Below are 10,674 nucleotides of genomic sequence, written 5' to 3'. Positions count from 1 at the left end.
TCCCTCACACCCTCTCTATCCCTCTCCCCCCCATCTGTCTCTTTCTCTCCCTGTCCATCTCTTCCTCTCTCTCTCCCTCCCATCTCCTCTCCTGTTCCTCTATTCCCTGCTCCTCCTCCTCTCCCCAGTCCCCTCCTTCCTTCCCTCTGCCTCCCACTCTGGTCATCATAAGCAGAGGATTCAGGGAACTTCAGCTGATGGTTTGGATTAAGCCACGGAAACTGAGGGTGACCCGACCTGTGGGCTAGGGGGAGGGGGTGGGAAGTGGGACAACTGATATAAAAATTTGCCTCCGATTCACCTGAAATTGGACGCTCCAGGCTTTAAGCCGAACACACTGGGAACTGGATCAGGGGCTCATGAACCTCAAGCCACACATAGACATGTAGTGACACCCAGCATATCCCCACCATACACCAGCACTGGGACACCCAAGTCTCTAAGCACACCCACATCACACTGGCAGCTATGGGACACGTCCTCAACACAGCGCTCTCCTACAATGTGGGTAGCAGCAGACCTACACACATCTCTCTCTCTCTCTCTCACTCACACACACACACACACACACTATCCCCAAAGCATGAACACACTGCATGACTCCAGTTTGCTGCCACACAGCACATACCAAAAGTGTGTGACAGTGACGGCTGAGCAGACACCCTTGTGGCACCCAGCAGTTTCCAACAGAGTGAACAACACACACCACCTCCCTGCTCACCGCTCCCTGGCCACAGGCACACACACATGCACGCACATGGGAAAGAACTCCCCTCCCCCCGCTCTTGGCTGTTCCTTCCCAGTGCTTCCCCTGGGCTGGGCCCTGCCAGGCTGGACTTGGGACCCTGGATCCAGAGCTAGCTGAGCTGGGGGTGCCATTTCCTGGAAGGCTGTGGGTTTGGCCTCAGCTGATCAAGCACATGCTCGGAGGTCCCTGCTTGAACAGCAGCTCCACTGGGGAGGGCGGATGGGACAGAGCTGGGTGGGTGGGGACCAGGCGGGGCCCAAGCTGAGTTAGGGTGAGGGGTGTCCCAAGTCCAGGCTGCTTGGGTGGGGATGGGGAGCCTCTGAAGGCCTCACCAGCAGGGGCCAAGACAGAAGCTGAGTCCTGAGGTGAGGGGGGTGCTGTGGCGGGAAGGTGGATGGACAGAGGGACAGGGTGGAAGGAGAAGCTTCAGGCTCATTCAGGCTCTCAACAGAGGAGGATGAAAGTGACAGGGATTGGGAGGTGAGACAGGGTGAGCCAGGGCTGTGAGGTGGCCCAGGACAACGTTTTCAAATGAGACCTTCAGGGAGAGGCTGGGATAGCAGACAAAGAAACACACTCAGAGGCAAAGTGGAGACAGCCAGCACATCCCCACCACACACCAGCACTGGGACACCCAAGTCTCCAAGTACACTCACATCACACTGCAGCTATGGGACATGTTCCCACCACACTGCTCTCCTACAAAGGGGGCACATTGTAGGCACAGGGCACCCTGGTTGCCTAGACACTGCAGTGAAGAATTAGACATTAGTCAGGAAAAAGAAGATCCACTGATAAGAACTGACGGTGTGAAGCACTTGGCCATGACCGTGTGAAGGAAGAGTGGACCATCAGTGAGGACAGGTGGGAGGAAGGAGACTAATGGTGACAGCAGCCAGGCCTCAGATGCAGGGCCTGTGTGCATCCTGCAGGCAGAGGGTGCCAGAAAGATATGCAGCTCTTCCAAACTCCCAACTCAGACAAAACCCTCCTCTGACTCTGGGTCATCCAGAAGGATGGGATCCACAGTGCCCTGTGATAGGTGGGGAAGGATCTGCCTGGTCAAGTCAAGTTCAAGTCTCAGTATTGAAAGAATTCCCCATGCAAAGACACTTCGCCGGGAGAATTCCAATTTTATTTCAAAAAGCTGTGTGCTTATATAGAACTAAAGGGGAGATGGTAGGGCTTAGATAAATGGCAGGCCACCCGTTTATTGGCAAGTTCTTCCAGATATCAGCTCCCGCGCCCAGGAATTAGTTCTCATTGGGGCTAAGGTTCCCTGCCAGCGAGATTTGAAATTGGCGCCGGCGGGAGAGTTCACAAGGGCGGGAAGTTTTCGCGCCACTGCAGAGAAGAAGAAGGTAGGAAGAAGAAGTCCTTAGGCACCATGTTGGGTTTTTTTTCTCTGGGGTATGGCTGCCGTTTATACTTTTCCCAACAAGTATGACCAAAAGGTGGGAGGACAAGAAGGAGGGAGGCCTTTGGCCTTTTGGGTCATCACCTGGTTCAAGATGTCTCCAGGCAGTTGACTCAAACCCCATAATTGACATACATACATGTGACACAGGCCAAGGGACATAAATGAACTCTCCTGTCTCACTCCTCACAAGCATAACACAGATGGTCTCAGAACTGAGCTTTAAGTCTATGTCCCCAGCCACCCCTGAACCCCCAAATACTTTGACAATGTTATCTCCAAGGGGAAATCCCCAGAGTTGGGTGTTGACACAGTCTCCAAGGACTAAGCCTCACCTTCCTCCCTCTCTCTCTCTCTCCCTCTCACCCACAGATATCCAGCATTTTCCAGTTCCCAAAGCATGATCTCATTCAAGTCCAACTATAACCCTGGGAGGCTGGCAGAGCAGGGAGTATTAACCTTTGTTCAGATGAGGAAATGGAGGCCCAGAGAAGCAAAGCAATTACCAAGGTCACACCGACAGCAAGTCCACCCACCACTTCCAAATCCAGCATCTGGGTTACCAGGATGCCTGGGCCCCTTAATCTTAGAATGTGACTTTTCCAGACTCAGGGGAAAGAGTGTCATAGTGAGGTGGGAAGCATCCCCTCCTGGGAAGGTGCCTGGTAGGGATTCAGGCATATCTGCTCTCTTCTGAAAGGGATAGGAATATGGGAACAAAGACAAATGCTTCTCGAACATCTGTCTACCAGGGGCCATGAGGTGTGTTAGGTACCTTGTGTATATTATCTCATTTAATCCTGATCAACTCAGTAAGACAGTCTCTCATTTTAAAGAGAAACTGAGGTTCAGAGAATGACATTTCTAGACCTAAAGTCATACACCGAGTAAGTATTGGAATTAGGACTTGGCCCTGCTTATATAAAACCCATGTTTTGAGGCAAGGTTCTGTGTCCCCTGCCCTCGCCATGTGACCAGCTGCCTAGGTACCCTTCCACTTGGTACAGAAAGTTTGTCCCTGCAAAGGCTCTAATGAGTGGCCTTCAGAACTGAGGTGAGGGCCTAGAAATGGGAACTGCAGGGGAGGCAAGAGCTCCGAGAGTTTGTGGGAGAAATCAGATTCCTCCCAATTGTCAGCAGGGTCCCCTCCCTCTTTCCTTCCTCTTCCCTTCCTTCTGAGGGCAGCCTGCCAGGGGGATGGAAGCAATGTCCCTGGAGGGTCACCTCTTGGCAGATGCAGGGCCAGAGGCAGCGCCACAGAGGCCCACATCCCAGGTTGCCTCCCACTCAGAACCACAAGAAATCTGTACAAGAACTCCAGCATTTCTCCAAACCACGAGGCCATGTTGCCTGTTGCTGCCCTGACCTCCTCTTCTCATCTCCTTCCTGGTATCCTTGGAGATGGATACCAAGTTTTTTTTAAATATTTTTTTAGTTGTAGATGGACAGAATATTTATTTATTTTTTATGTGGTGCTAAGAATCGAACCCAGGGCCTCACATGTGCAAGGCAAGCACTCTACCACTGAGCCACCACCCCAGCCCACATTCCAAGGTTTTAGTAGACAAATCTACTTCCTGTCCCCACCTGGCAAGGTAAATATTCAGACTCTGAAAGCCATTCATCATCCTTCCTTGGCACCAGTGGGGGCCTTCTCTTGTTCTGAGCCACCCCAAAGGCAAGACATTCCATAGCCCTCCTGACATCACCTTCCAGTGTGGCCTGCCCCACCATCATGACGCTCTTCATAACCCCCAACTTGAGTCTCTGAGGCCAATTCTCCGTTTCACTTTAGTGTAAATGGGGGACACCACTTCCTAAATTCAGGCACCCCCAATAACAAATGAGACAAGGGGAACCCAGCTTCTCTTTTGAAAACCAACAGCTGCACAGTATCTTTATTTATTGGCCCAATTTTCTAATTCCACAGAGATTGTGAAACATGGAAAGTAAAGTCAAAGTAAGATGGAGGGTATGACAAAAGTTACTGGAGGAAGAGGAAGAGGGATGATAAGAGGTGTAGGAAGTGGACTTCTTGGATCCTTGGTTATCAGAACATCACCATCATTGCTCTCTGTAATTGCTCTGCTTGTCATCACCACTGCCACTACCATCTCTCTCCTCAATGCCATTTGTATTGCTATCACAACCATTCTCACCTCCAGTTCCACTATCCTGACACTGTCTCATTCACTGCGCTCAATGTCCCAGACATCTGCGTCAGTCAGCATCATCAGCACTGCTACGACAACAAGCACTACAGCCGCCATCACACCACCTTCATTGACACCATCACCACATCTGCACTCTTATCCCCATGTCTGTCATCACCTCGGTTGTTACTATCTCAATCATCATTTTCACCCTCCTCTTTTCCCTGGCTGCCATTTCTACCTCTAACATCACCGTCATCACCTCCAGCACCATCATCCCTTCTACCTTCATCACCTCCACCACCATCATCCCTTTTACCTTCATCACCTCCACCAACATCATCTCCACCAAATCACCTCCACCATCACCTCCACCATCACCTCCACCATCATCACTACCTCTGTCAACGTTACCAAGTCTATTAACACCATTACCCCCAGCACACTCACCACCACTCTCATCATCTTCATCACTGACTCTATTGTTATCCTCACCATGACCTTCATCACCACCGCCACCATCAATGCCATTGTTACTGACACTTTCATCACCACCATTGACACTTTCAGCGTGTTTATTGGTGGTAATCACCGTCATTCATGAGAATGACAAAAATCATTACTATTTTTTATCATTAATGAGATATATCAGTTTGGTCCCTGCATTCAAAGGCCTAGAGAAAATTGATAGGTTCTAAGACAGAAAATAAAGACAGTGAGGATCAATACCCAGAGTGTGGGAGTATGGAGGCCTCTGATGTCCACATCAACTATGGCCAAAGAAGGCATCCCTTGCCGGAGTGCAGGTCTATCCTGGAGAGTACGTGGAAGTGGGACAGGACTGCAAACAATAAAGGCAGTGGCCTCCCATCCAGATGACCCTCAGCAGAGCCTCAGAAGTGACGAGGGCCCATAGTCAGGCTGGATGATGGTGCCCTGAGACATGGAAGCCCCAGGAGAGGGCCTGACAGCGGGACAGTTTCCTGGAGGAGAACTGGGGCTAGAGCTAGGGTGTCTGGCTCTCAGATTCTTTTCTGGATTAAGGATCGTGTCTCCCACATATTCTGGCACCCCTCAGTCACCCTGCAGTTCCGGTTCCCTTCCATGTTCTCAGCTGTAGCCCAGGCATTGGAGGTGACCCTTAAGATTGGCCCCGTGGCCTTGGGGGGCTATAAGGGAAGCCTATAGGGGACAGCAGCAGGTGCAGGGGGAGGGGGAGGGGGCCTTCCTCTTCCCTTCCACCTCCTCCCCACCCCCTGCTCCCTGCTGCTCCTTGTTGCTCTTCAGCCTTATGCAGCCCTGCAAACTCTCTACCTTCACCAGCCTGTGCTGCAGCCTGCCTGCCAGCCCTCTCTGGCTCTCCTTCCCTCTCTGGGATAAGCCAAGGTTTGACGTGCTCGGGGGAGAGCCACGGAGGTCCTCGGGGAAATTCAGGCTGCCCTGCTGGAGGCTGCTTCTTGAGTCTCCAGCTCAACAGTCCTCAGCCCCTTCACCCCATTCCTTCTGCTGCTCAGGGGGAAGACGGTCCGTGAGTCACCAGATGCTGCTGGACGCAGTGGCACACACTTGGGATCCCACCACCTCAGAAAGGCTGATGCAGGAAGATGGCAAGTTTGGGGACAGCTTCAGCCACTCAGTGAGACCCTGTCTTAAAACTAAAAGGTACTGGGGGCTTTGCTCAGTGGTGAAGTGTCTCTGGGATTAAGTCACAGTATTAAAAAGAAAAAGTCATCAGACACTTCTTGCCAAGCCTCAGCAGCTCCCAGATCACCCTGTACCTGGAGCAACCTGTGCCCCTGCTTTTTGAGTTTCCCTTCCCAAGGGGCATCTCCAGGGGCTACCTAATCCTTCTAGACTCGTCATCATACAACATTCCACAACAGCAAGCACATGCACATGCTTGCATTTCCACTCGGGCACCGCCATGTGCCTCTGACAGGCAAGCTGCTCCACATCCTATTGTTCATCCTCACCATCAGCCACTGTCTCCTATAGGGCACTCAGCATGTGTCGTTCACATAGTAGGAGTTTGATCTACACTGGAGCATTTAAGCTCCCTACATCCCTGTGAGTTTGGTATTTGAAATGTGTTTCCCTTTTTGACAGGAAGCAAAGCTAGGACTTCCATAGATTGATGGACCAAGGTGATACCATGAGAAAGTGCAGAGTGGGCACTCACGTCTGGGTCACTCTGACTTCTGAGTATGCGCCCTAGATTCTGAATGACTGTGCTTTCCTGCCTGCACCCAACCCCCTGGGGACAAACAGAGCAGCATGTCATGCACACTGTTGCCCACATATAACACATACTCTACACACACTCCATGCCCAAGGTGCAGCCATTTCACACACACACACACATGTGCACATGTAGAAATGCACAGAGGACCCTTTTAGGAAGAACACACTTTGTCAATCTAGTCATTTAATAAATGTCTACTGTGTGCTGATCTGTCTAGTTCTGCTGAACCTTAGGCACAATGGTCACCAAAGAGAGGCAGGAAATGCCACATCCTGAGTGTCTAGCATATGCCAGACTCTATGCCAAAGGAAGTCTGTGGTCATGGGGACGTGTGCAAGACTGCACATATATGCATGCGTATACACACACACACACACACACACACAGAGCACAGTCTAGGTAGAATTTGTCCTGGGCTATCACTGCTGGGTCCATGAGACTTAGGGACACTGGGACAGGTAGGTATCTGAGAGTGCATTATTTGATATAGGTGGCTGGGGGAGGTGGAAACTTTGGAGGTTATTGATCCTACTAGTTCAAAAGAACCTAGACTGCCCAAGTGGGAGGAAGGCCCCAGAAACCCAGCGCTGCTGTCTGCTCATGATTTCTGGTTTGGAGCAGAGAGGGTCCAGCCTGGGGGTGGTATATCCTGCCAGCCTCCACAGGCTCTAGGGCCCAAGCTACCTCTCTGGGCTCCAGGGACCCAGGGTGAGAATCTCTGAGCTTTCCCATGCTACTCCATCACTGCGGGCCTGACTCAGCTCCACTTAACTTCCTGGTATGGGAAATGGACAGGAAATTAAAGATAACTAGGTAGTTTGAGAGGATTAATGATAAGGGAGAACAACATAATCATGTCATAGTTGCTATGGGACAGGAGAACACACCAAGGAAATGGAAATGGCTTCAGACCAGTCCATTACAAGGACAAGGGCAAGGCCAATAAGCAGACCACAGAGTCCTGAGGGGGGAACAGAAACGTCAATCACCAGGGAGTTGTCCAATGCAGTCCAGCCTAGCAAGGCCATGGGCCCAAGGAGAGGAAGGCAGACCAGGCTGTTGAAAGGCCTAAATGGGGCAAAAAGCTCTTCTGTGCCTGCTGGCTGGGGAGAGCCTTGGTCAGAGAGAGGGAGGAGGTGTTCCTGGGCTTGGAGTGGGCCGTCCTTGCCTAGGGAGCTAAGCCAGTTCCTCCTAAGTACTAATTTGGGAAGAACTCAAAGCCCAAGGACTCCAAGCATGGGAGAATCCCTGGTCAGTTGTTGAGAGCCACAGCCCAGTCAGAATGACTCCTGGCATTTGCCAGAGGGAATGATTGAAAGGTGACGCCATCGAACCATTGAGATGATGATTTGAGTTAAGCTGTATATAATTGCTATGATGCTAGGTTGATTGAATTGTATATTTGACCTTTACTGTGGGCCATAGGGTGGCTCTTGCTGTGTCAGGCACCCACTACTTTGGAGTTCCTGTGAGTCCCTGTCCCCCCCCCAGGGGTTCACGGAGATTAGACAGAGCCAAGTGTAGGGAGTGTGTTCCTGTGTGGTGTGTGCAGTGCCAGTGAGAGTTGGGGAATAAAGAGTTACTGTTTGAATCTATAAGGCTTTGTGGCAGCTCAGTTATTATGCCCAGCCAGACTGCAGCGGTCAGTATCACATTCTAGAAAGTTCCTGGAGCTGAAAGTTCAACTCCCAGTCCTGAACCATCCTAGCTGTGTGGCCTTGGACAAGTTACTTCCCCTCTCTGGAGTTGGATCTTCATGTTCACAATGAATGAGCTGTTGGAAGAATTAAATGAAGTGGAGTAACAACAGCTAATATTTACTGGGTAATTCACCTATGAACTAGCACAAGGGTTGGCAGACTTTCTTTCTGCCTGGGACCAGAAAATGAACATCTTATGCTTCGCAGGCTTGGAGTTAATGTTGCAACCGCTCATCTCTCTTTTTGTAGCACAAACCAGCCATGGATCATGGGTAAGCTAATCAATAATGGCTGTTTCCAATAAAACTTTATTTATAAACACAGGCAGCAAAACAGACTTGCCCGGCAGTTGTAGTTTGTGGACCATTGAACTAGCCACTGTGCTAAGCACTTTTAACTTATCTCATTTGATTCTCACACAACCCTGGTAAGTAGATACTGCTATTATTCCCATTTATCAGGTGGATAAACTGAGTTCTCAAGCTAACAAGTAACTGGTTTGCTGTTATAAAGCCAGGAAGTGGCTGAGCCAGCATTTTAACCCAAGTGGTTTGGCTTCTGAGCCTCTGGTGTTGATCTTTACAGGACAACCTCCCTCCCAGATTAAGAACAATTATAACAATCCTAATTATAAGAACAATGCTAGTCATTGCTCCCATTTGCATGGGACTTTACACATTCCCGAAAGAGCAAACAGAAACACCAGCAGTTCTCCCTCAGGAGCCGCAGTGCACTGGGGTGTCCTCATCCGTTGTACAGTGTCAAAAGTCATTTGTTACTGATAGTTTTTTAAAATGATTTACTGCTGTTTTAATAAACAACAGTTGACCCAACGTTTTCCCTCTAATAATGTCCCTCTCACTCCCTTGCTTTCATCAGGGGCAGCAGAAGACTTCTCCAATTGTCGGCCCAGGAATCGAGGGGCCCCGTGGGTGCACATCCCACCGAGAGGCAAGGGGGCACTCGGGAGGCGGAGTGTTGCCAGCTGCTCAGGAGGTGGCTTGCTAATGCACTCTGTGGCCAGCCAGGTAGGTGGCCTGCTCTTCTTTCCTACTTGGCCTGAGTGGGGGCCGTGGGCACAGCTCTGCAGGGAGCACAGGGGAGGGGGTGAAGACCAAGGCCTCCCAGTAACTGAGAGAAAAGAGCAAACCCTCAGCAACCAAGGAATTCACTCCAGCTCCTGCCCACCCAGCCCTGTTCTCCATCACACACGCACCAGCCCTCCTGGTGGCCACATTTGTTCTGCAACCCCCTCCCCATGCCACATCTGGGAAGGGCCTTGCTGGGCCTTTGGGCCTCTCCTTTGTGTGAACCTCTGCTTTGATCATGTCAGCCACAAGGAGGGAGAGCAGTTTGGAGGGGGAGTGGAGAAGCAAGATTGCCCTTTCTCTGCCCCTCCTTGTACACTTCTCTGGGGCTCCAAAGAGTCCAGCTGCTTGCAGAAAATCCTCCAGCCACACAGGAACCCAGCGTTCTGAGTCCTGACCCTCCATGGGCCAAGGCCTCAAGAAATCCCACTGTATCAAGTGGAAGAAACTGGGGAATGGGCCCTCAGATGACAGAGAAGCAAAAAGCCACCTGTTTCTTCTCCATCCAAGCTATGTAGATAAATATAACACCCTCCTATGACAGCCCCTGACTGTTCCCAAAGCACTCCCCATGTGCTTCTTCATCTCATCTTCCCAACAACCCTGGGAGGAAGGGATTATTCTTGTCCCCATTGTACAGATGAGCAAACTGAGGTTTCCACAAGCAAAGTGACTTCCTTGCTCCAAGTTGTCCAGCAAGGGAGAGGTGGCACCAGGACTTGATGTTAGCCCATGGATCTCAAATGTCTCCTTCATCTGCAGTGGAGAACTCGGAGTCTGGACAGGAGAAGACTTGGCCTGCTGCAAAATGAGCTTGGCCTTGCAAAATAATACGTACTTATGGACTCCTTGGTTTGTGAGGCATGGTCATGTTGTGCTGATGTTAGCCTGCCAGGCCTCCGAGCAGTCTCCAGTCTTGACAGTTTGTCAGCAGTACCTCTAGCTCTGACCCATCTCCTTGTCCCCCTCACTGGATGCCACCTGGCTGGCATCAGGAGTCGGGGCCTGGGCCTGCCTCCGCGGCGCTCCAGCTTGTGGGTCTGCACGGCCCTCAGCTCCTCTGTTGCTCAGCATATGGCGTGACTCCAGGGCTGAGGGTGGGGGATCTGGGGAGGGAAGCCTGAGTCACCCCAGGTCAGGAAGCACAGCGCTTGGCATGGTCCCTGGCCCGCCTGAGGAAAAAGAAGGTGCATCGAGTTACCAAGGCTGGCTTAGGGCAGGGGAGAGGCAGGAGGGAAAGGGGTGTTAGGAGCCCGTGGAGATGGGGGAACACAATGCCAACCAGGTTCCATGTCTCCAGCCAGGGGAAGGCCCCAGGGAGAACTG

The 10,674-nt window shown here is 51.3% G+C and overlaps 1 long non-coding RNA gene across 2 annotated transcripts in view; it reads left to right on the top strand.

Annotated features, from left to right (window-relative positions):
* The window catches only part of LOC144375125 (uncharacterized), a 72,104-nt gene that overhangs the window by 15,054 nt on the left and 46,376 nt on the right, over positions 1-10,674 (top strand). For both annotated transcript variants that reach the window (XR_013434561.1, XR_013434562.1), the window contains exons 2-3: positions 5,833-5,980; positions 9,140-9,288. This is a non-coding gene — a long non-coding RNA (uncharacterized LOC144375125). The remainder of the gene's footprint in view (positions 1-5,832; positions 5,981-9,139; positions 9,289-10,674) is intronic.

The sequence above is a fragment of the Ictidomys tridecemlineatus genome, chromosome 2, assembly GCF_052094955.1.
Source record: "Ictidomys tridecemlineatus isolate mIctTri1 chromosome 2, mIctTri1.hap1, whole genome shotgun sequence".
Lineage (NCBI taxonomy): Eukaryota > Metazoa > Chordata > Mammalia > Rodentia > Sciuridae > Ictidomys > Ictidomys tridecemlineatus.
This window is presented reverse-complemented; position numbering and strand designations above follow the sequence as displayed.